The sequence below is a fragment of the Callithrix jacchus genome, chromosome 11 (assembly GCF_049354715.1).
Source record: "Callithrix jacchus isolate 240 chromosome 11, calJac240_pri, whole genome shotgun sequence".
Lineage (NCBI taxonomy): Eukaryota > Metazoa > Chordata > Mammalia > Primates > Cebidae > Callithrix > Callithrix jacchus.
In genome coordinates, this window is record NC_133512.1 from 129879573 (window position 1) to 129905000 (window position 25428).

Sequence of the window (25428 nt, forward strand, 5' to 3'; positions counted from 1 at the left end):
GGTGGTTCACGCCTGTAATCCCAGCACTTTAGGAAACCTAGGTGAAAGGATCACTGGCGGTCAGGAGTTTGAGGCCATCATGACCAACATACTGAAATCCCATCTCTACTAAAAATACATAAATTAGCCAGGTGTGGTGGCATATGCCTGTAGTCCAGCTACTCGAGAGACTGAGGGCTGAGAATCCCGGGAGGTGGAGGTTGCAGTGAGTAGAGACCACACCATCGTATTCCATCCTGGGTGACAGAGTGAGACTCCATCTAAAAAATAAATAAATAAATAAAGTGAGAAAACCAGGCATGGGGGTGCATGTCTGTAATCCCAGCACTTTGGGAGGCTGAGCTGGACAGATCACTTGGGGTCAGGAGTTCAAGATCAGCCTGGCTAACACGGTGAAATCTTGTCTCTGCTAAAAATACAAAAATGAACCGGGCATGGTTGCGTGTGCCTGTGATCCAAGCTACTAAGGAGGCTGAGGCAGGAGAATTGCTTGAACCCGGAGGTGTAAATTGCAGTTAGACAAGATTTCACTACTGCACTCCAGCCTGAGGGACAGAGCAAGACTCCCCTTTAAAAAAAAAATCATAGAAGACCGAGATATCCGCAGATAATGCACCGTGTCACTTTCCCCGTGCACTTTTCCTGCCTCTTGGTAGACAGTTCCTAACATCACCATGAGATCCTGGTGAAGGAGGGGTGGATACTGAGGTTGCTACAGTTTTATGAACCATTTTTCCCCAGAGAGAGATGGTCATCTTCTGTCAGATTCCTTTGAGTGTTTTGCCAACCCCTGCTGTGGGAGGTTTACCCTCAGGGCACTCCTCCATGAAGCCACCAGGTGACGCCATTGCCATATAAATGAAACAAACTGACCCGACATTAGAAAATGGTGTTCTACTTTCTTTGAGCTGAGTGGGGTGGGTCAAACCTGTAATCCCAGCACTTAGGGAGGCTGAGGTGAATAGATCATTTGAGTCCAGGAGTTCGAGTCCAGCCTGAAAACATGGTGAAACCCTGTCTGTTTTAAAAATACAAAAATTAGCCAGGCATAGTGATGCACACCTGTCATCCTAGCTACTCAGGAGGCTGAGACAGCAGAATCGGTTGGGAAGCAGAGGTTGCAGGGAGCCAAGTTTGTGACTCTGCACTCCAGCCTGGGTAACAGAGTGAGACTCCATCTCCAAAAAAAAAAAGTGTTCCTAAGGACTGAGAGGGGAAATTGAGGCATGCAGACTGGAGTTGGGGTGGGGCTTGGTGAGAGAATGGGTTTAAGTAACCTGTGAAGGACTCTCAGAAAGTCAGAGCAACATAAAAATTATTTATTCTACCTCCCGCTTCCACATTTTCCAGATATAGAAACCAAAGCTGAGAGGGAGGGGGATATGTATCCCAAAAGCACCACGTTGGTAGGGAGCAGGGATGCCAGAGAAAACACAGGACATCCAGTGAAGTGAGAGTTTCAAACTCTCAGTGTATGTCTCAAATAATGCACAAGACTTAAACTAAAACTTTATTTACTTTTTGTCTTCAAAGGTAACTGGGCATCTTTATGATGATTTGCTAAGTCTTACAACCCTCATGTGGGTAAAATGAAGATTAGAAAGATACTTAAATGTAATAAGCAAACATGCAAAATGAGGGCAACTCTTTCCCATTTTGCAGACAAGGGAACTGCACGTTAGGGAGGGGACTTGCCCCAAAGTCACCCTCACAATCCTCAGAGTCATGATTTGAACCCAGTCCTTATTCCAGAGGTCTCAACTTCACTGTTGTGGCCAGGAACAGCTCCCAGTCCCACTCGTGTGTGTGCATGTTCTTTCTTGAATATGACTCTCCCCCCATCGTGTAAGTGGGTGGTTCCCCTCCCTGACATTGACGGACTCTGTCTTCAGCAGGCGCCTCCTGACCCAGAAGACCCCCATGAGCCCAGATCCCTGGGACCCGGTGGCTGTCCTTATCACATTCCTTGACTCCGCATCTTAGGATCCAAGTCTGACCCTCTTCAGGATCTGCAGCTGTGTTACAGAAAAGGGGACCCGATCCAGACCACAAGGGAGGGTCTTCGGATCTCGTGTAAGAAGCAATTCAGCATGAGTCTGTAAAGTGAAAGCACAATTGTTTGTTTGTTTGCTTTTTTTGTTGTTTTGTTTTGGTTTTGAGATGGAGTCTTTGTTGCCCAGGCTAGATAGAGAGTAGCGGTGTGATCTTGGCTCAGTATGACCTACGCCTCCCGGGTTCGAGAGATTTTCCTGCTTCAGCCTCCTGAGTAACTGGGATCACAGGTGCATGTCACCACACCTGGCTAATTTTTATATTTCTAGTAGAGATAGCATTTCACCATGTTGGCCAGGCTGATCTAGAACTCTTGACCCCAGGTGATCCACCTGCCTCAGCCTCCCAAAGTGCTGGGATTACAAATGTGAGCCACAGTGTAAGTTTATTCTTTCCTTAAACAGCAAGTTTTTTAAGAAGATGAAGATGAAATAGCTACTCCATAGAGCAGCCCAGAGGGCGCTGGTGCCCATCTTTAGGGTCATTTCTTCCTGACATGCTAAATGAGGGCTAGACTATTCATGACTCCCCTTTTATAGATCTCATAGGGAAACTTTCTGATGTTGCCATGGCATTTTTAAACTGTCATGGCGCTGGTGGCAAATGTAGGAGTGAGGATGAGCAGAGGTCACTCTGGTCATCATCTTGGTTTCGGTGGGTCTTGGACTGGCTTCTTTACTGCAGCCTGTTTTACTGACAAGGTCTCTGTGACCTGTGTCCTGTGCTGCCCTCCTGTCTCATCCTGTGACTCAGCATGCCTTCACTGCCTGGAAATGAAACCCAGTAGGTCTCAGCCTCCTTTTACGCATCTCCTATTCAAGATGGAGCCGCTGTGGTTCACACCCCTCTGGCAGCTGGGCTCCCCGGGATCTCCTGAGGTTCTGTCCCCTCCGTGCCTAGCTCCTGGGTCCCTCCACCATCGCTGTCTTCCTGAGCCACCTGCCTCTGAGTTTCTTTATCAGCATGAAGAGGAATCACTTTCAGGTTCGGCTTTTGGGGGAAAAGACGGACCAGGCAGGAAGTAGGGAGGAAGACACAGGCCCTGGTGTGGGCGATGGGGAGGGCAGAGCTGAGTGGGATCCGGCGGGTCTGGCTTTGTTCTTGTCTCTGCGAGTTGCCCATCGTGCAGACCTGCCCCTCTCCTTCCCCATCGCATCGGACGGCGGCTCTTCCCTCCATTGTTCAGACCCCAGGCCCCGGGTCAGATCAATGCCTTTTTCTCCTGCACCCCATCAGTCAGCAGATTTTCTTGGCGTCATCTGAAAAATGCATCCAGCAGCAAGGCCCTGGCTCACTCCTTACTTCCGCCCCAGCCTCTCTCCACTTCCAGCCACAGGAGACCTGTGTGAGCTGAATTCATCACACCCTCCTCTTCTCAGACCTACAGCAGCCCCATTTTCCTCAGTCTGAGCCAAAGGCCCCACAGTGGCCCACCTGGCCCTCCCTGAGCTGCCTCATTGACTCCAGCCTCACCTTCCACCCGTCTCCCTCCCTTTCCCACCTACCCCATCCTCACACCTGCCTGATGTTCACACATCTCTCCAGGCATCTGCTTTAGCTGCTCTCCGCCTGGACCACCCTCACTCTAGAAGACCCTTGTCCCCTCCAGCACCCCCTGCAGTCAGGTCCACCTTCCTCACCATCGTTCAGCAAGGACACACCCCGCCCATCCCTCTCCTTTCAGCATCTCTCTTCCTTGGCCTGTTTTGGGTTCATTTTTGCTGTTCCCCAGCACTTCCCACTTCCTAAAGGGCCCTTCAAGAAGCACCCGGAAGGGGCCAATGGCCTTGCTCTCCTTAGACTAGAAGCTCCACGGCAGCACAGCACACTCTTTATGGCAGATTCAGTATCTAGTTAGTGCTCGGCATGCAGAAGGTGCTGGACAAGTGTTTGAGAACTACGTAAGAATGGAGGGAGGGGAGAAGGGTAGGAAAGAGGAAGGGAAGAAGGGAGGGATGGGGAGAAAGGAGGGAGGGGAGGAGTGAAAAGGAGGGAGGGAAGGAAAGATAGGAAAGGGGAGGACAGATGGAGGGAAGGGAAGAGTTGAAAGAGGAAGAGAAGGAATGATGGAGGCAAGGAAGAAAGGGAGGAGGGAGGTGGAAAAAGAGGGTAGAAAGCAAGGCAGGAGAGCAGAAGAAAGGAGTAGGGAAGAAAAGAAAGGTGGAAGGGGGATAAAGGGAAGGAACTTATTTTCTCTCTAGGCCCAGCTGTCCCAATTATCTGTCATTTGGCCAGCCTCCTGCATGGCCTCCTCCGAGCACAGTGACTCATGCCTCTAATCCCAGCACTTTGGGAGTTCGAAACAGGTGGATCACCTGAGTTCAGGAGTTCTAAACCAGACTGGTCAACATGGCAAAATGCCATCCCTCTTAAAAAATACAAAGATTAGCTGAGCATCGTGGCAGGCACCTATAATCTTAGCTACTCCAGAATGTCAGGCAGGAGAATCACTCGAACCCAGGAGGCAGAGATTACAGTGAGCCAAGATCGCGCCACTGCACTCCAGGCTGGTAACCAAGCAAGACTCCATCTCAAGAAATAACAAAATACCTTCTCCAGGCAGCTGCCTTCTGATGATGCCCCTCCCCGGTTAAGCACAGACCCCGAACTCCTGCCTGACCCTAAAGTGCCAAGTGACGCCGCGCATGTACTCCTCTGGCCACACTGAGTGTCCTCTCAGTCATGCTGCTCCCTCTGCCTAGGTGTTTGTTGTCCCCTGTCTCAGAGCCTTCAATCCCTCTTCCCGGCTCCATCCCCTCATCCTCTGCCTGCCCAGCACCCACCTCCTGGCCATTTAACATGTAGCTCAGGTTGTAATCCCAGTACTTTAGGAGGCCAGGGGCAGAGGGTCACTTGAGCCCAAGAGCTTGAGGCCAGCCTGGGCAACAGAGTGAGACCCCACAACTCCACCAAAAATGTAAAAGGAAGAAAGATGTAGCTCAGGCATTACCCACCTCCAGGTAGCCTTCCTGATGGTGCCATACCCAGGTGGGCTCAGGGGCAGCCTCTGTTCTCTGGGCACCAGAAGCCTCCTTTCTGTGGCAGTGGTCCTGGGTCAGCTCCTGCAGGAATCCAGGCACAGGATGATGGTGGATGGATCAGGACTGAGGGTCAGAGATGCGGAGAGGCAGACAGCTTTGGGAAGCAGTAGGAAGGATCAGCAGGATTTGCTGCACGGTGACTGTCAGGGTGCAGTGGAGAATTCCGGACCAGCTGTGTCTTCATCTCTCTCTTCCCTCCAATCCCAGGAGAGCAAACGAGGCAGAAGGACTTGTGGGCCCGATTCACCAGCTCTATCCTCAGGAACTCGAGGACCATCAAGTTCCATGGCTGGGAGGGAGCCTTTCTGGACAGAGTCCTGGGCATCCGAGGCCAGGATCTGGGTACCTTGTGGACCTCTGGCCTCCTCTTCTTTATGTCGCTGGTGTCTTTCCAAGCGTCTACATTTCTGGTCATGTCACTCTAGTCTCTATGGTGATCAGGACTGGGGAAGGAGTGTGGGGCTCAGGAGGTGAGGTAGGTGGAGCCTCCCTGATCCTACCACCCTGTCCATCAAAACCCACACATTCTGGATCCTGTTCTCACCGGGTTTCTGCTATCTTCTGCGTGAATGAATTAATTCCATCATTCTGGTGAAGGTGACAGCGGCCGTTGAGGTCTGCTCTTCTGAGAGTTCCAGGCTTCCACTGATGTGGGGAGGAGAGTTCAGGTGCAGACAGGCTGCAGAGATAGAATCCAGGGTATGAGTGGCTTTTTTGCTGCTGGCCAACAAATGTCCATAGCCACCCTGTCACTGACGTGATTCTTGTTCTGCCGTTGTCGTTTATTTCTGATTGCTGTCAGAACACTCTTCCTAAAGCACAGCTTTCTGAAGAATTTAAACATGTTGATGCATAGGCAAGGCACAGTGACTCACGCCTGACATCCGAGCTCTTTGGGAGGCTGAGGTGCCTTGAACCCAGTTGGTGGAGGTTGCAGTGACCCCAGATTGTGCCACTTCACTCCAGCCTGGGTGACGGAGCAAGACTTTGTGTCAAAAACCAAACAAAACAAAACAAAAGGATCACAAATGGGACCAATACCTAGGGCCCTCCCATGCTGCTCTCTTCAGGAGTCCCCAGGCTCAGCCCTCATGTCTATCACCTTCACAGAGAGGCCTTTCCTGACCACCTTCATCACCACCTGAGCACCCCTGCTTGTGCTAGTGCACTCTAACCTGCACCCGATTTCTCTTTACTTTTTTATTTTTGAAGACAGAGTGTTGCTCTGTACCCCAGGCTGGAGTGCAGTGATGCAATGTCAGCTCACTGCAACCTCCACCTCCCAAGTTCAAACAATCCTCCCACCTCACCCTCCTGAGTAGCTAGGATTACAGGCAGCTGCCACCACACCTAGGTAATTTTCTTTTTTGTACATTTAGTAGAGATGGCATTTCACCATGTCGGCCAGGCTGGTCTTGAACTCCTAACCTCAAGGGATCCATCCTCCTCAGCCTCCCAAAGTGCTGGGATTACAGATGGGAGCCACCGCACCTGGCCATACCTGCTTTAGTTTTTATTCTTCATAGCACTCTCCACCTGATGTGCTGTCTGTGTTAATGGTTTGTTTATGGATCGCCTGTCTCTTTCCCCTCATTAGAATGATGGATCCATTAAGAGAGCAGCAACTTTGTTTTGCTCATTGCTGTTTCCCCAGAGCCCGGAGCCCTGTCAGGTATATGATAACCAGGCAGTAGTTATTCATAGAATGAATGAATGTAAGAATGAATAAATGGCCGGGTGCTGTGGATCACGCCTGTACTCCTAGCACTTTGGGAGGCCGAGGTGGGTGGATTGCTTGAGGTCAGGGATTTGAGACCTGCCTGGACAACATGGTGAAACCCCATCTCTACTAAAAATAAAAAAAGTTAGCTAGGAATACTGATGCACGCCTGTAATCCCAGCTACTCAGGAGGCCGAGACAGGAGAATTGCCTGTACCCAGGAGGTGAAGGTTACATTGAGTCGAGACCATGTCACTGCACTGTAGCCTGGCAGAAAGAGAGAGACTGTCTCAGAAATAAATGAAAATAATTTTTAAAAAGAATGAATGAAAGATCAGAAGGCCTAGATAGAAGGAATATGTTACAGTAATCAATAGTGCACAAGGGAAATTACAGTGAATGAGAATTTATTTGAATATTTCAAGATAGCTAGAAGAGAAGAATTTTTTTGTTCCCAAAACAAAAGATAAATATTTGAGGTGATGACTGTCTCAGTTACCCCGATTTGATCATTACATATTGTCTACAGCTTGGGTCCCCAACCCTCCTGGCCACGGATCTGTACCAGTAGCCTGTTTTTGTTTTTCTTTTTTTTTCTCTCTCTGTCTCTTTTTGAGACAGAGTCTCAGTCTGTGCAGCGGTGCTATCTCAGGTAAATGTAACCTCCATCTCCGAGGCTCAAGTAATTCTTCCGCCTCAGCCTCCTGAGTAGCTGGGATTACAGGCATATACCACCACACCTGGCTAATTTTTGTATTTTTAGTAGAGACAGGGTTTCACCATGTTGGCCAGGCTGGTCCCAAACGCCTTACTTCAGGTGATTTGCCCTCCTCATTCTCCCAAAGTGCTGGGATTGCAAGTGTGAGCCATTGCACCCAGGCTTTTTTTTTTTTTTTAATTTGACAGGGAGTTTTGCTCTTGTTGCCCAGGCTGGAATGCAATGGCATGATCTTGACTCTCTGCAACCTCTGTCTCCCAGATTCAAGCCAGTTTCCTGCCTCAGACTCCCAAGTAGCTGTGATTACAGGTATGAGCCACCATGCCAGGCTAATTTTCGTATTTCTAGTAGAGACAGGGTGTCTCTATGTTGGTCAGCTTGGTCTCGAACTCCCAACCTCAGGTGATCCACCTGCCTCAGTCTCCCAATTACAGTCTGCTGGGATTACAGGCGCGAGCCACCGTGCCCATCTCACCTGTTGGGAACTGGTCAGGCAGCACAGCAGGTGAGCAGGGAACGGGCTAGGGAGGCTTTATCTGTGTTCACAGCCGCTCCTTATTTCTGGCATCACCACCTGAGCTCCACCTTCTGTCAGATCGGTGACGTTGTTAGAGTCTCATAGTAATACAAACCCTACTGTAAACAGCACATGCGAGGGAGCTGGACTGCGTGCTCCTTATGAGAATTCAATGCCTGTTTATCTGTCAATGTCTCCCGTCACCTTCAGAAGGGATGCTCTAGTTTCAGGAAAACAAGCTCAGGGCTCCCACTAATTTTACGTTACGGTGAGTTGTGTAAATATTTCATTATATATTACACTGTAATAATAACAGAAGTGGGCCGGGCACAGTGGCACATGCCTGTTATCCTATCCTTTTGGGAGGCTGAAGCAGTCGGATCACCTGATGTCGGGGGTTCAAGACCAGCCTGGCCAACATGGTGAAACACCGTGTCTGCTAAAGGTACAAAAACTGGCATGGTGGCAGGAACCTGTCATCCCAGCTACTTGGGAGGCTGAGGCAGGAGCATTTCTTGAACCCAGGAGCGGAGGTTGCAGTGAGCCACAATCATAGCATTTTGGGAGGCTGAAGTGGGCGGATCACCTGAAGTCAGCAGTTCGAGACCAGCCTGGCCCACAGGTGAAACCTCGCCTGTAATAAAAATATATAAATTAGCTAGGTGTGGTGGTAGGAGCCTATAAGCTGACTTACTCGGGAGGCTGATGCAAAAGAATTGCTTGAACCCAGGAGGTGGAGGTTGCAGTGAGCCAAGATCATGTCCCTGGACTCCAGCCTGGGTAATATAGGAAGATTCTGGTTTTGTTTTTGTTTTTGTTTTTGTTTTTAAAGGCAAGCCAGTTACAATGGCTTATACCTATAATCCCAGAATTTTGGAGGCCAAGATGGAAAGATCACTTGAGACTAGGAGTTCCAGGTAAACCTGGGCAACATAGCATGACCCCATCTCTACAAAACATTTTTTAAAAATTGGGCACAGTGGTATGTGCCCCTAGTCTCAGCTACTCAGGAGGCTGAGGCAAGAGGATTGCTGCAGCCCAGGAACTGGAGGCTGCCGTGAGCCATGCTTGTGCCACTGCACTCCAGCCTGGGTGGCAGAGTGAGACCCTGCGTCTTAAAAAAAAGAATTCAGAGTAGAGAAAGGTATGAATTGTAAGTTCAAGCATTGAACGTCCCACATTTCCTTCAGAAGTGTTGATGCGTGCCCCAAGAACTCTGCATTCATTTCCCAGCGCTGCCTTAACAAAGTACCCTAAACTGTGTGGCTTCAACCACAGAGATTTATTCTCACAGTTCTGGAGACCAGGAGTCTGAAATCAAGGGATTTTTTATTGTTTGTTTGTTTTTTCTCTGAAGGCTGTGAGGGAGGTCCGTCCCAGTTCTCGCTCATGGATTCTCAGAGCCTCCAGAGTTCCTTGGCTTGCAGGTGGTCTTCTGTCTCTGTCTTGAAACCGTCTTCCCTTTGTAGGTGTCTTTGTCTACACATCCCCTTTTTATAAGGACACCAGGCACACTGGATTAGGATTCACCCTCATTACCTCAGCTTAGGTCGATCACATGTGAAGAGGCTATTTCCAAATAAGGTCGCATCCACAGACCCTGTGGCGTAGGGCTTCAGCGTCTTTCAGGGAGACAGAGCACAACGCATAACACTATGGATTTGCAAATATTTTTAGTTTGAGTTTCTGGGTTTTATTTTTTAATTTTGGTGTCGGATGAGTGATGTGATGATGCCGTAACAAGTTCTGAGAATGGCACATATCATAAAATAGCCTGATAACCCAATTGTCATGATTAGGTTTTGATTTTTTAAAATTTTAGTTTTTCTTGAGGCAGGGTCTTGCTGCAATACTCATGCTGGAGGGCAGTGGTGCAATCATGGGTCACCGCAGCCTTAACCTCCTGGATTCCAGCGATCTTCCCACCTCAGCCTCCCAAAGAGCTAGGATTATAGGAATGAGCCACCACCCCCAGCTGTTCCCTATTTTTTGTTTGTACGTTGTTCATTTGTCTCAAAAAACACACCTTTTTATCTGTGCATGCTGGCTCATGCCTGTAATCCTCAGTACTTTGGGAGGCCAAGGCAGGTGGATCTCTTGAGATCAGGAGTTCAAGACCAGCCCGGCCCACATGGTGTAACGCCTTCTCTACTAAAAATACAAAAATGAGCTGGATGTGGTGGTGTGTACCTGTAATCCCAGTTACTCGGGAAGCTTAGGCAGGAGAACCGCTTGAACCCTAGAGGCAGAGGTTGCAGCGAGCCAGGTTCATACTCCCACACTCCAGACTTTGTGGCAGAGTGAGACTAACTCAAAAAAAGTGAAATATACATACATATAAACGTGCACATGAACACACACACACACCTTGGCAATTTTTTTATACATCAGCATTCACTGGTACAATGTAAATTCTATGGTAGATTTTATTTAGATTAATACAATCTAAATACTATTCTATTAAGTGCTACAACTAAAAAAAATAGGCCATGCATTTAAATGATTCAAAGTTCAAAAACTATGAAAGAGTATAGAACCGAGTCTCCCATATGGCAGCTCATGGCATATGTGTTTATGAAATCTACGTGATGCTGGATACGGTGGCTCATGCCTGTAATCCCAGCATTTTAGGTGGCCGAGTCTGGTGGCTCACCTGAGGTCAGGAGTTTGAGAGCAGCCTGACAAACATGGTGAAACCCCATCTATACTAAAAACACAAAAAGCAACCGGATGCGGCAGTGAGCCCATATAACCCTATCTACTTTGGAAGCTGAGGCAAAAGAAGTGCTTGAACCTGGGGGACAGAGGTTGCAGTTAGCCAAGATCATGCAACTTCACTTCAGCCTGGGCAACGGAGCGAGACTCCATCTCAAAAAAGGAAAAAAAATCTAAATAAATTAACATTTAAGAAAATGAAAGATTTGGTTCTTTGGCTGCATGGTCCACATTTCAAGTGCTGCACAGCTGCAGATGGCCCAGAAATATGGTCTTTATTGCAAAAAGTTCTATCAGTTGGTGTTGGTGCAGCCTTAAAGCCGCTCTCCCACCCCTCCTCGAAGCCAACCACTGTTACGGTTCCTTTGGTGATTCTTTTCCGAGATGATCTATGCACACAATCAGCACGTGGAGTTAATATATTTACCTAATAAAATCAGCATCTCCCGTATAGTGCAAATGACCATGTAATAGTCCATGGAATGGAATGCATTCAGCTAGTTTCATAATGAAGTGCTCTTGAGTTTTTCCCAGGTTTCCTGTTAAAATTATTCTGTCGAGAACACCATTCTCTCACAGAGTAAATGTTTATATGTTTTCCTCATTTCTTTTCTATTTTCTTTCTTTTTTCTTTCTTTCCCTCTCACTATTCCCTCTTCCTACTTTTTTTCTTCCCTTTCCCCCTCTCATCCTCCTCTTTTTTCTCTCCCCCACTTTTCTCTTTCTTCTACAAGGTCTTGTATTTAATGGCATAATCCTAATTCACTGCAGCCTTGAACCCCTGGGCCCAAGCGATCCTCTTTCCTCAGCCTCCCAAGTAGCAGAGACTAAAACCTGTGCCCCCATGCCTTTCTATATTTTTATTTTCTTTTTAGTGGAGATGGGTCTTACTATATTGTTCAGGGTCGTTTTCATCTCTGTAGGTGCTTTTCAAGAGATCTTACCAAAAGGTACCTGGATAGAACTTAGTCACTTGAAGCTCTTGTCCTTGTGTTGAAATTTTGTGTCTGCCTCCTCCATCCCGGGGAGATTTAAAACTTCTATCCACTTTTCAGGCAGATCCGTGACTTCAAAAAGTGTACGAATGTTGTGAGGCAAGGCGGAAGGATCACATGAAGTCAGGAATTTGGGCCCAGGCCGGCCAGGAAGGTGAAACCCTGCCTCTACCAAAAATACAAAACTTACATGAGCGTGGTGGTGCACGCCTGTAGGCCCAGCTTCTCAGGAGGCCGAGGCATACGAATTGTTTGAATCTGGAAAGCGGATGTTGCAGTGAGTCGAGATCGTGCCGCCGCACTCCAGCCAGGTACAAATAGCAGCTTTAGACTTGATCTCGCCAGGCATGACCACTGGGCACATTCAGCATAGGATCACCGATTCTGCCTCAGTTTTCAGTGTCTTCTCTGGGGCCTGGAGTATAGCATCTGAAGCCGAGCTGGATGTCTTGCTGCATAAATACTCTCTCCACTTGCACCTGTGCCATCAGTCTGGGTGAAGACTCATGTCAGGGGAGAGCCGTCGTCCTCCTACAGCCCCACCTGTCTGATGGCTGAGACTTCTGCCTCATTTCCAGAACTCCCAGGGGCCCTTGAACGTCTTGTTATTTGCTACATATGCAAGCACAGATTGCCCGTACCTCCCCTGAGACCTTCCTGCCACTCTCTATAGAGCTGCCTGAAGCCTCGAAATGTTTATTTGCCTTTGGAGAAATTCTACTTCCATCTGCCCCAGACTCATCAAAATTACAGTAACAGCCAGCACTCCAACTTTCTGGAGCCTGTTCCAGCAGAGAGGAAGTCTGTTCTTCAAGTCCTCTTTGTAACCCCATTTAAGATGAGGAAACTGAGGCAGATGAGCTCATGAATACAAAGTGCCAGAGCTTGGGTTCAACCTCGAATCCCTGGGCCCAGGGGTTCGAGGCTCGTGTTCAACCTTAGAGTTTGTGGGATTTAAGGTTGATGGTGGAAGCGTTCTGTTTGGCACCCCCTACCCTGGTGTGTGGGGGTTGTGTCCTGGGTTGCCTGCAGAGCCCCAGTTTATGCCTGCTGACCTGACGCATTTGTGACTAGCATTGTCTTTAACTGCTAAACGTCGTGGTTTGGGAGAGAAATTCTGTGCTCACCCAGTTCACCCGCACCCTGAGGAAGCTCTGACACCACCGCACAGCTTCTGATACATACTGGAGAAAGCCAGCGCTAGGAGGTGCCTGTCAGCAGGAAGAGCTGCAAGCATCTACATCCACATGTAGACATATCTGTACAGATACATTCATATACACATATTCATATATATACATGTCTTTACATCCACACACACGTCTGTACACCCACACATTCATACACATGTCTACATATAGACACCTTCATGTACACATCACTGTACACACAATCCATATCCACACATTCATACACACCTATCTGTGTATTTTGGTATAGCTGTATACATACACATCTACACACATCCATGTACAGATAAATCCGTACACAGATGCATACACATTCGTCCACACACATCTGCACATACGTCGGTGGGGATCAGGGAAATACAGCATTAAGTAGTGACGGTCTGATAATAGCTAGTATTGTTTTGACATCTTTTGGGTGAACTGACTAGCTAGTGGCTATCAGAGGGGTGTGTGAGGTGTGTCTGCAGGTTGGCAGGGCCATCAAACGCGGTATTTGTAGTTGCTCGTGGCTTTCCTAGAGGATCTCTCACGTGGAGCCTTGGAGTGTAGTGAGCTGTTCCTGTGGCCCGCCCGCCAATGTCTGCACCAGTGACCAACAAAATTCTGGCTTCACGGGCCTCAAGGACTTTGGATTGTACAGTAAAAAACGCTATATGCCATCATCGGACGTGTCTGGTCTGCAAGTGGAGATCCGTTGCCAGTGGCGGGATGGGAGCTGGAAGAGCCAGGAGGATGTTGCAGTCAGACAGATTCAATAACCAGGGCTGGAGCTGGTGTGCAGCATAGGTGGCAGATGAGGTTGACTCTAGTCACATTCCATAGCGACGGTCGACTGAGTTCCTGATGGATCCAATGAGGGGGTTGTCAAGGAGAGAAGAGGAGTCCTCTGTGTTTATAACACAGGTTTCTAATTTTGAGAAATCCGGAGTTTAAAAAATTGGGGAAGGCCTGGGCATAGTGGTTCACACCTGTAATCTCAGCACTTTGGGTGGCCAAGGTGGGCGGATCACTTGGGCTCAGGAGTTTGAGATCAGCCTCGCCAACATGGTAAAACCCCGTCTCTACTAAAAATACAAAAATTAGCTGGGCACTGTGGTGTGCGTCTGTCATCCCAGCTACTTGAAAGGCTGATGCAGGAGAATCATTTGAACCCGGGTGGCGAAAATTGCAATGTACCTGGATCCTGCCACTGCATTACAGCCTGGGTGACAGAGTGAGACTCCGTCTCAAGAAAAATTAAAAATTGCGGAAGAATCGGCATAGAAAGCCATTAGCTTGGCTATCTCCTGCCCTCTCTCTGGTCCCAGCTTGTGTAATCACGGCTGGGCTTGCTGTCCAAGCCTGTCATTTCAGATGACACCAAGGCCTTTTCAGGGCTAGAGAGACCTGCTGCCACCCATGGTCAGCAAGGCTGAGTGGTTTTAGGCACAGCTGGAGATGAAACTGGTGATGGGGGCAGCCCTGTCATCTTTACAGGGAACCTCACACAGCAGGTGGGCAGCAAGCTGGCCTCTCCACATCACTGAGCCATCTGCTGAGTGAGCAGGCCCATGTGACAGGTAGGAGATGCAACTCCCTGTGTCCTGTCTCCTCCATGACCAGGCTAGGGTGTGGGCCAAATGCCTCCTGATGATCTTCATCACTTCAGTTTCTCAATATCAACATCCCATCTAAGGACAGACTCAGGCTCAGTGTGAGCCCCCAGAACTTCCCACAACCTCCAGCTGTCCCCACAAACCATAAAATAGCATCACCCACAATAAGAAACATATGTAAAACATTGGCCTAAAATACACGGGGCATTTAAAACACACACACAGGCTTAGCAGATGCTGGCACTGTGCCAGAGCCAGGGCGGTGACACCAGGGTGTGCCGCTTATGTTTTCTGAAAGATTCTAAGGTAAGGACAGGAGCTGGGGCTGGGGGCACTCGGAGCGGTGACTGTTGACCACCTCACGTGGGTGTTTGGGAGCCATAACAGCTTGCCCATTTCTACCTGTCTGTTCCGGATGACCTTCAGTGTTGCAGACGCAGAAGCTTCAGAAGGTGACATTTATTTAACGACCCATGATGTGTGTAGTTAATTCTTTTGTCATCTGTCCTATTTGATTTTGTTTCATTCTACTTCTTTTTTTTTTTTTTTTTTTTTGTTGGAGACAGAATCTCACAGTGTTGCTCGGACTGGATGCAATGGTGCAATCTTGGCTCACCGCAGCCTCTGCCTCCTTGGTTCAAGCGGTTCTCCTGCCTCAGCCTCCCAAGTAGCTGGGATTACAGGTGCCTCCTGCCATACTTGGTTATTTACTTACTTGTATTTTTGTAGAGGCGGTGTTTTACTATGTCGGCCTGGCTAGTCTGAAACTCCTGACCTCAGGAAATCTGCCTGCCTTGGCCTTCCAAAGTGCTGGAATTACAGGAATGACTCACTCTGGCCGGCCTCATTCTACTTTATCCTTGGTCCAAGCACAGTGCCCCACACCTATAATGCCAGAACTTTGGGAAGCCAAGGCAAGAGAATTGCTTGAGCCCCGGAGTTCAAGACCAGCCTTGGAAACATACTGAGTCCCCTGTTTCTACAGAAAAAAAAGTGGTGTGTATATATATATGCACATGCACACACACACAAGTTAGCCAAGGTGGTGGCACATGTCTGTAGTACCAGCTACTTGGGAGGGTGAGGTGAAAGGATCGATTGAGTCTTGGAGGTCAAGGCTGCAGCGAGCCACGATCAGGCCTGTCTGTGGGCTGTTGTGCAGGGCCCAGGTGTTGACTCTTCAAGGATCCCCCAATCCCAAGGACCCTGGGGTATTCCCGAGTCCTTTTTTTGCCTGGGGCTGGGGGTGTCGGTCCCTGGTGGCTGACCCTTTCATTTGCCTGCTCTCTATCCCTGCAGCACCGATGGAAAGGAAGGAGGCTGGATGATGAGTGGCTGCCCTGGATGCCAAGCTGTTCGTGTCAGGACTGTCAGGGCTGCATGCCCTTGGCCTGCTGCAGCAGTGGGGCTGGCTGTCGACCGAATCCCTGAGTATCCCGTATGGCCTCCCGGGTAAGGCACTGCATGCCTGGCTGCGGGGAAGGTGGAGGTGGCAGGGCCTTCCCCGGTTCCTGTGGCTGTGGCTCTGTGAGCTAAAATACGCTGTCACCACAGGATTTTCCATCAGTCATTCTGTGGGCTCTGAGTAGGACTTAGTAGCTGCTCATTAGGAAAAAAAGAAAAAAAAGTGTGTCTGTTTAGGGGACATTCATTCATCTCTTAAGACCTCCCCACGGACAGGTTTTAATGGAGTGACGGGCGAAGCAGACCACAGGGCTGGGAGAACACGGCAGAGGCCAGGCTGGGCTTGGGCCTCCTCCTCTTGGAGCCCTGGTGGAGGGCTGCCTGGCAGAGGAGGGTAGGGGTTCTTTGATCGATCCTCACAGCTCAGGCAAAGCAGCCAGTGCACCAGTGCAGCACTGGCCAGAGGCTGCAGACAGAGAGCGGCTCAGACGGCGCCTACAGGCCGGGGCCGGGCCGCACACTCCACTGCACACAGATCCTGGCTTTCAGTCACAAGGCGGGTGCCCCGGCCAGGTGGGATGTCCAGAGAGAGTACCTGAGTCTGGCAAGTGGCGATCTGAGTACCCTGAGCTCATCCCCAGAGATGAACTTGCTTCCAATAGCATAGCCATATAGGAATGAATCCAGGGCTGGCACTTCAGCTTCAGTCTTATGTCTATTCATCTAGGATTGCTTCAGCCCTGGAGGCAGAGGTTGCAATGAGTCAAGAATGTGCCACCGTATTCCAGCCTGGGCAACAGAGTGAGATCTTATCTCTAAAATAAACAAATAATAAGTTTACAAAAAAGCCAGTCACAGTGGCTCACGCTTGTAATTCCAGCACTTTGTGAGGTTGAGGCAGGTGGATCACGAAGTCAGGAATTCAAGACCAGACTGGCCAACATGGTGAAAGCCTACCTCTAATAAAATACCAAAATTAGGCAGTCATAGTGGCGGCTGCCTGGTTCCAACTGCCCTCCTGGCAGGACTAGGAACTTCTGACCTCTCCACCATCTGGGGCTAAGACCTTGACCAATGTCAGGGTTGGCGTCCCTCTGGCTGGCTGTTGAATGTCACCTCCATAGCCTCTCTGCTGTGCCAGAGTCCCATGGCCACCCACAGGGCAGTGAATTTGAAAAAGTGCTCAGGACTCTGCACACTATGCTGTTCACAGCTGTCATTGACTACAGTGAGAGGAGGCAGGAGTGTTGGCACAGGGAAGGGGGCCGGGGCAGAGTCTAGGATGAACCACAGCCAGCACCTAGTATCCTTTCCCAGTCCCTGTGCCTTCACATGGGACGCACTTGTCTGTCCCAGCACTATGTCACCCAGGGTGTTTGGTGGGGCTGCCTAATTGGCAGGTGCCGCTCGGCTCAGAGCACAGTGTCAGACTCCTAGGAGGCAAGCAGGGGTCTCGAATAAGCCACGTTTGTACAAACAGTTCAGATGCAGAGCACCTTGTATTACTCCTAGGATTGGTGGGAACCCTCCCCCAGTCCAAGTTCCCAGACAAGCTATGAGCAGGCCATGCAGAGGCAGCTCAGGTCTGCTGTGACAACTCACTCGCAATCTCCAGTGCCTGCTGCTCTATTCCTTTTCCTCCACTCCCGCCATCATCTTAATCCCAGGAAGAGGCCCTATCTCTTTGAGGCCTGGGCTGGGCCTCTGAGCTGCCCAGAGGCCTCATGGTGGGTGTTGGCTGCCAGTTGTAAGGCCCCTGGCCACACTGAAGGACTCCTACCTGGAAGTGATGCTGTGGCCCCTGGATGAGGTGTGGAGGGAGCGGGCAGAGGAGGCCATGTGGTGGCTACAGGCCTGGGTGGCCGGGATGCCAGGCAACCAGGGTCCCAGGCCTATCAGGTTGACCCTGGGGGCCATGAAAGGCACTCTGGAGCTGGTGAGTGAGAGCAAGGATGAGATGTGGCTGGCAGTTGAGGATGACCGAGACAGCTCTCACTGTCCCCTCCCTTTCCAGGTGGCCCACCAGATGCTGTCCTGGGCTGAGGCCACGTTCTCATGGGCACTGAAGAGGCTCTGCAAAGCCCTGCTGGACCTGTATGGCCTCACAGCCAGGTAACGCTGGGTTTGGGGTGTCGCATCCAGCGTTCCTGCCACGTATCAGTTGCAGTGCTGAACCCTTCAACATGCTCTGACTCACTGACTACTTTGACCGCCCTACACAGAGGCTTCTTCACTCCTTATTGCACAGGAGAGGAAACTGGGGTTTCTTCCTCACTCCAGAGAGACCTCGTGAGCACAGTCCCAGTGCAGGCATGATTTTTGGAGCTGCTGCGGAAGAGTGCAGTGGGCAAATATGACCCCTTCCTTCAGGAAGCTCAGTTTTACTCAGAGACAGACACGAAGCCCAAGAAATCATCTACAGCAGAGTATGCACAGCTCCCTGCAGAAAGCCCGAGAATCACCTCTTAAGCAGGCCATTCTGCTCTGTCACATTTCCTTGCTTTTGCTTTGTAATCATCTTTTTTTTTTAAATGGAGCCTTGCTCTGTCTCAGTTGTGTGATCTCAGCTCATTGCAACCTCTGCCTCCTATGTTCAAGTGATTCTCCTGCCTCAGCCCTCCGGGTTGCTGGGACTACAGGTGTGTGCACTACTGCACCTGGCTAATTTTTTGCGTTTTTAGTAGACAGGGTTTTGCCACTCCAGGCTGGTCTCAAACTCCTGACCTTCAGTCATGTAACCCATTTGGCCTTCTAAAGTGTTGGAATTACAGGCATGAGCCACTACTCCCGACTTGTTATGTAATCTTTTAAACACATAAAAGCCCTTCTTTCTTGCAGGCTGTGAAGAAGCTGGCTACAGGCTGGGTGTGGCCCACCGCTCATCGTTTACCACCACTGAGCCATACCTTAGGTGGCAAATGCTTGAGATGGAACATTGGTGAGATGGTGAGCTGGGGATCCTATGGTGTGGCCATGGCCAGCTTTGAGGAGAAAGTACAGTTCAAGCAAGAGCCACGGGGCCAGTGTGGAAAGAGAGCTCCAGGTGGGGGCTCCACTGCACGGAGGACTGGGAGAGGGATGTGCCTGGCCTGTTTGTTTTTGAGATGGAGTCTCATTCTCCGTCACCCAGGCTGGAGTGCCATGGTGTGATCTCAGCTCACTGCAACCTCTCTCAAATTCAAGTGATTGTCCTGCCTCAGCCTGCCAAGTTGCTGGGATTACAAGCATTCACCACCATACCCAGCTAATTTTTGTATCTTTAGTAGAGGTGGGATTTCACTGTATTACCCAGGCTGGTCTCAGAATCCTGGGCTCCAGAGACTCGGTGCTGGGATTACGGGCATGAGCCACCGTGCCTGTCCTGTTTGAATAGCAAGGTGGTGTGGCTGATGCGACTGGGAGGTTCCAAGGCTAGGGAATGAGAGGAGGACTCTGGCTTCTGCTCTGACCTACGAAGGCTGTGATCACCCTTTCACTTCAAAAGGCCCCTTTTGTCCCTGTGTTGAGAACACGGGGGTGGTGGATAGAAATGGGGAACCCAGTCTAGAGCAGGGGTCTGGGGACCAAATATCCTTTTCCCTCACAGCCATGATGCCCACCAGGAACCGGGCTACAGGCAAGGGGGCCGCCCCTTCTTCCATGCAGGTGGTGTTGCAGAGCATCTGGATTCTGGCTCTGCCTCTTCCTGGGATATCTCTGCATCGGCTCTGTGTGCCTCAGTTTCCCCAGCTGTAGAATAGGGACCGGACCCACATCATGGGGAAAAGGCTCCACGTAATACAAGTTCCTGCTCCTGCCGCCTTGCGGTCAGAATGTAGGCTGAGGAAGGGAAGAGCTCCCAGGGCGGGGCTTTGGCTTGTTGAACAATCACCTGCCTGGTTATTCGCCTACCCGGTGATTGGAATCTCGTGGGGATACCAAAAAATGGATTTAAATGGCAGTGAGGGTGTCGAAGCTGCTTCCTTCCCCCAGCTGCAGGTCCTCTGGGCTCCCTAAAAGGTAAGCGAGTCCACCTGCCCGTCCCCCTCAGTGGCCCATCAACAACAGAGCGTGCAATATTTCTCTTCCCACTTCACCCCCACAGGAGCCGAGATCTCCCTGATCATTCAGATCTCACAGGCTTGACCCTACTGTACATATTGAGAAAGTTCCAGTCCTCCCCTCAACTGTAGAAATTTCCTAGACCTGTCTGTCAGGCACACTGGCTTATGCCTGTAATCTCAGCACTTTGGGCAGATCACTTGAGGTCGGGAGTTCGAGACCAGCCTAGCCAACATGGTGAAACACTGACTCTACTAAAAATTTAGAAATCAGCCAGGCATGGCAGTGAGTGCATGTAGTTCCAGCTACTCTGGAGGCTGAGAAAGGAGAATCACTTAAACCCAGGAGGCAGAGGTAGCTGGGAATCGAAATCGTACCACTATACTCGAGCTTGGGAAACAGAATGACATTCTGTCTCAAAAAAACAAAAGAATTTCCTACACCTTCCAGCTGCTATTTTTTGCATCTAGACACAGAGTCCCCATGCTGCCCAAGACCCAGGGGGCAGATCAGACATGACATAAGATATCTGTGTCATCAAAATAGGGCAGCTTGTTTCTGTCCCGGCATCACCCACCACCTCCGCTGTCATGTCAGCCTCTGTGCTCCTCCAGCTCATTATGGGATTTTCTAGAACAAGGACAGCCCTCCCCAAGATGCACCCCAATGCTCTCCATGGTAGAGCTCTTCCTGCAGACCTCTGAGCTCCCCCTCTGCAGCCAAAGAAAGCACGGCTCAGCAGCTTGTCCTGTGGGTTCCCTCTAGGAACTACTCAGTGGTGGTGACGCAGCTGCTGCCTGGGGGCGATGTGGTGTGGGGGTGGGGGACTGGCTACCTGATGAAGGAGAAGCTGCCGTGGCCACTCCGACAACTGTCCAGGGCCAACATGCCATCCGAGTTCTACCGGCTCAGATGCCGCCTGCTGCAGGGTCTCTGGAGGAATGAGTCCTGCCCTGGGCTGTGCCACCCTACTCCCTGGGAGCCCCCACCCCGTGGGCACAACAGCAGGGCCATGCAGGGGCAGGGACTGTGGGGGCACAGGGAAGCCTGCAGAGGCCTGTGGCATTACCGTGATAGTCCCAGAGCTTATTGGACTTTCCAAGGTCCTATGGGACTAGGGCTGAGGCTGCACATCCTGCTTTTCTCCAGATTATATGACCTTGCCCAGCAGTGCAGCTAAGGGCGGTGCTGGGATGACAAGCTCTGGGCTCCCGAGAAGCTTGCCTGTGGCTCAGGTGAGTCTGCTAACATCCGTGGACTCTGCTTCCTTTACTGTGAAATGCAGGTAACCACGTGGCTTACTCACGTGGGTAAGGAGCATGTATGGTTTTTAATGCACGAGGAAGCCCCTCATGTCCGTGTGGGAGCCACCGTACCCAGGCTTGGCAAGTAGCGGTTTATCGGTGTGCGACTCACATGGAAGTCTACGGCTCCCTAGAAGCGTGGGTGTAGTCAGGTCAAAGCAGCACGCTGATCTTGTAAAAAAAAAAAAAAAAAAAAAAACAGCCTGGTCTTGAAGTCCTGTGCGTGTGACCATGGGCTTCTCTGTGCCCCTCAGTTCTGACAGCTGACCACGGGGCCGGTAGCGCCTCCTTTGGGATGCTGGCCCTGGCCAACAGGTGTCTGGCTGTGCATTATGGATGGTGCTTTCCTACCATGGGCACGAACACCCCCAAGGCACAGCTCAGGGGCTACACTGGCTGGACTGGTCAGACCTGTTCCTTCACAGGCCATCTCTTCCCTACCATGAACAGGGCTGGTCTGCAGGACACCAGTGTCATGTTTGAGGTAGCCGTTGGCCATCCACTTAAACGGTCAATGTTTTTTCCCCACCTGAGCAGCTTCCTTGAGATTAAATGGATGACTTGTATAATTTTTTTTTTTTTGAGACTAGGTCTCACTCTGTTGTCATGGTTGGAGTGCAGCGGTGCGCTTTCGGCTCCCCGCACCCTTGACCTCCTGGGTTCAAGTGATCCTCCTTCCTCAGCCTCGCAAAGTGCTGGGATGGCTCAGCACCACCGTGCCCGGCTGATGTGTGAATTTTAAGTGCACGATTCAGTGGCTTCCAGTTTATTCAGAGTTGTGCATGCCTTACCACAATTGTTTTTAAAAGCTACCAGTCTGCCTGCTATGTCCATGGCTGTGCCTGCTCTGGACATCCGATGTAAACAGAAGGATGACTATGTGGCCTCTGAGCCAGGCTTTGTTACTTAGCACAGCAGTTTTGTAGCGGGTCTGGGGACTCCATTCCTTGTTAGGGCTGAATCGGGCCATAGCCATTCAGCTCACGTCATCCTGAAGCTGGTGGTGGATCACTGGGCCTCTGGCCGCCACACCAGGGGAGGGGGACTCCTGGCCTCAGGGCAGGCTAAGCCAAGGCTCTAGGCATCGGGGTACCCAGCAGGCATCGTGCTCCCACTGCGGTGGATGGAGCTGGCTCCACTCAGCGTGCCTGTGTGGCTGCTTCTCCCCAGACCACGCCCTGGTTGCCGGGGCCCAGCACGTGGTGACTTTTGACGGCCGGGTGTGGGACCTCAGCGTCCAGTGCAGCAGCATCCTCCTGGCCCAAGACTTTGCTCACAGCACATTCTCACGGATGCTGAGTCGGACAGGCTTGGGGCTCATGGCCCTGACCTTGGAGCTGAACCATGTGACCCTCATCTACTCCAGCCTTTAGGTGAGGAGGAGAGGCCCGAGCTTCCCCTGGAGACCTGTGCCTGTGGCAGGTTGCCTGGGGGATGGCACTTTGAAGCTCGTCCCCTGGCTGTCGGTCATCCCTCCTGCCCACTTCCTCCGGTCCACAGGCCTACAGGCTGTACAACTCCTCCTTGCCACGGGATAGCCATCCAGACCTCCAGCTGCCTTTTGCCATGAAAAGGAGGGATGTCCCCAGGATTGAGCCGGCCAGTGAGGACGGGGTCTCCTTCTCCTGTGACGTGGCCACCAGCCTCTGCAGCCTGACTGTGCACCTGTTGCACCACAGTTAATCTGGGCCCTGGCAGAGTTGGCCCCACCACCAAAGTCCTGTTCGGGATGCACCATTCTCAGCTTCCAGTGCAACAGGTCCCCGAGCTGTAGGCAGCCACTGTGGTTGAGAGGCTGGCACCAAGGCCCAGTGCTTTCTTCCCGCATCCCTTGGATATATGGCTCCAAGGTGGAGTTGGCCTTTCTGTGGTGCCTCTGCCAAGGAACACAAAGGGCAGGCCTGGATTCTGGCCACTCGTGCTCACGATGTGGAGAGGGGATGGGGGGACACATGCTGTCCTCAGTCTCTGTGCTTTCTCTCCTTCTTGTGATGAGGGTTTGGGTCCAGAGCTCTGGGAGTCTGGGGTGGAGGGATTTTACCAATCCTTCGTGTGCCTGAGGCTCATCTCTCATCCAGGACCCCTGGGGGAGGATCATGGGCTCTCAGGATCACCTCATCTTTCCTCCTCCCCACAGGCATATCCGCTGGCCTTCTGGAAACCAGCGACAACGAAGCAGGCACCGATCTGATGTTGCCGGACGGCTCTGTGGCTCATAGCCTGGAGGAGCTCAGCCCGGCCTGGCAAGTGAGCAGGTGCACCTGCTTTTCTTCCCTCTGGCTGAGTGTATCGAGGGTCGCTCGCTGCAGAGTCCCAGGAGCGGCAGGTGGCCTGCCGGCTCTGCAGTGGTCTTTGCGGACCCAGGGTCGGGTGGAGTCTCCCGCTAAGGCCAATGTATGTGGGGGAGCCACATGGTTCAGCTGCATGCCTGAGTCTTGCGTCTGTCCCACCAGGTGGATGGTGACTGCAGGGCCACCGAGAAGCCTGAGCCAACCTGCCCAGGACAGAGCCCCGCCCGCCGGGCCTTCTTCCAGGACCCGTCATCCAGCTTGGGGAACTGCTTCCGGGTGGTGAGTGTGAGCCTGTGCCCTGGAGCACAGCAAGCTCTTTCCCCAATCTACCCTGGGGATTGGCATGGAGCAGAGGCCTAGGCTAGAGACTGACTGGGTGGCCCTGATTTCAGATGGAGCCTGCACCATTCCTTAGCATTTGTGTGCAGGACTCCTGTGGCACCAGGGAGCTCCAGCCTGCCTGCACTCTGGCAGCCACCTATATCCACCTCTGTGTCCGCAGCTTCGTGTCCCTGACCCTCCTCCACAGTGTGGTGAAGTGTCCCATCCGGCGGGCACTCTGCCCCCTGGCTGGCATCTGCCTTTCAGCCAGAGGGAAAACCTCTCTCTCTCTCTCTCACTCTCTCTCTCTCTTTCTCATCAGAAAGAGCAAATAATTGTCATTTAAGGAGCTAAGAGTCAAAACAAATCATTTAAGGCCTGATACAGCCTGGATGTGTGTCTCCTCCAAATCTCACTATTGTTAGAGGGTGTACATCCCTCATGGATGGTTTAGCATCCTGCGTTTGGTGAAGTGTGAGTTCTTGCTCTATTTGTTCAACTGAGAGCAGTTTGTTTATAAAGAGCCTTGCCTCTCCTCTTTCTCTCTGCACACACTCCCATTTCTGCCACGATCGTAAGCTTCCCAAGGCCTCACCAGAAGGCAAGCAGATGCTGGAGCTGTGCTTGTACAGCCTGTAGAACTGTGAGTCAATTATATGTCTTATTTATGATCTACCCAGGCCGGAGTGCAGTGGCACAATCTCACCTCACTGCAACTTTCACCTCCCAGATTCAAGCAATACTGCTCCCTCAACCTCCCAAAAATACCAGCAGGTATTTTTGTAGAGACGATGTTTTTCTAAGTTGTCCAGGCCGGTCATGAATTTCTGACCTCTGGTGATCCACCTCCCTCGGACTCCCAAAGTGCTGGATGACAGGCGTGAGCCACCACGCCCAGCCTCACGAGGGATTTGAATGTCCACTATCGTTTAGGGAAAATGCTCAGCCCCCGTTTTTCCTCTGCTCTCCTACTTCAAAAATCATCATCCACACAGAAGATGACTTCTATGAGCAAATGTGTGGGGATTCGTCTCCACTACCAGGGCGGACCTCTAATTCAGTTCTGACACTAGCTACCTTGAGATCCTTCAGCCAGCGCCGCATACAATCGCCACAGCCAAAGCCCCACTAAAAGGGCATAAATGTCAGTATCAACAAGAGGAGTGGACTTCCAAGGGCTACAGATGCCAGAATTCGTGGCTGCCATCCGTAGACATTTAAAACTTAATTGGAAAATATAACAAAGGGAGGATGAAATGAGATGATCCAACTCGTCTCAAAAAAACGACAGGCCAGGTGTGGCGGCTCATCCATGTAATCCCAGCACTTGGGAGGCTAAGATGAGCGGACCACCTAAGGTCAGGAGTTTGAGACCAATCTGGCCAACATGGTGAAAACCCATCTCTACTAAAAATACAAAAATCAGCCAGGAGTGGTTGTGTGTGCTTTTAATCCCAGCTACTCAGAAGGCTGAGGCAGGAGAAACGCTTGAACCCAGAAGGTGGAGGTGGCAGCGAGCCAAGA

General features: G+C 50.9%; 1 long non-coding RNA gene and 1 pseudogene across 1 annotated transcript in view; one reads left to right on the forward strand and one right to left on the reverse strand.

Annotated features, from left to right (window-relative positions):
- Positions 1-9758: 9758 nt before the first annotated feature.
- Positions 9759-9855, reverse strand: LOC144578470 (small nucleolar RNA U13; annotated as a pseudogene).
- An 11397-nt stretch (positions 9856-21252) lies between these two features.
- The window catches only part of LOC144578293 (uncharacterized), a 5436-nt gene continuing 1260 nt past the window's right edge, over positions 21253-25428 (forward strand). Inside the window, exons 1-2 of the long non-coding RNA XR_013523790.1 lie at positions 21253-23547; positions 23746-25428. The exon at positions 23746-25428 is cut by the window's right edge and continues 1260 nt beyond it. This is a non-coding gene — a long non-coding RNA (uncharacterized LOC144578293). The remainder of the gene's footprint in view (positions 23548-23745) is intronic.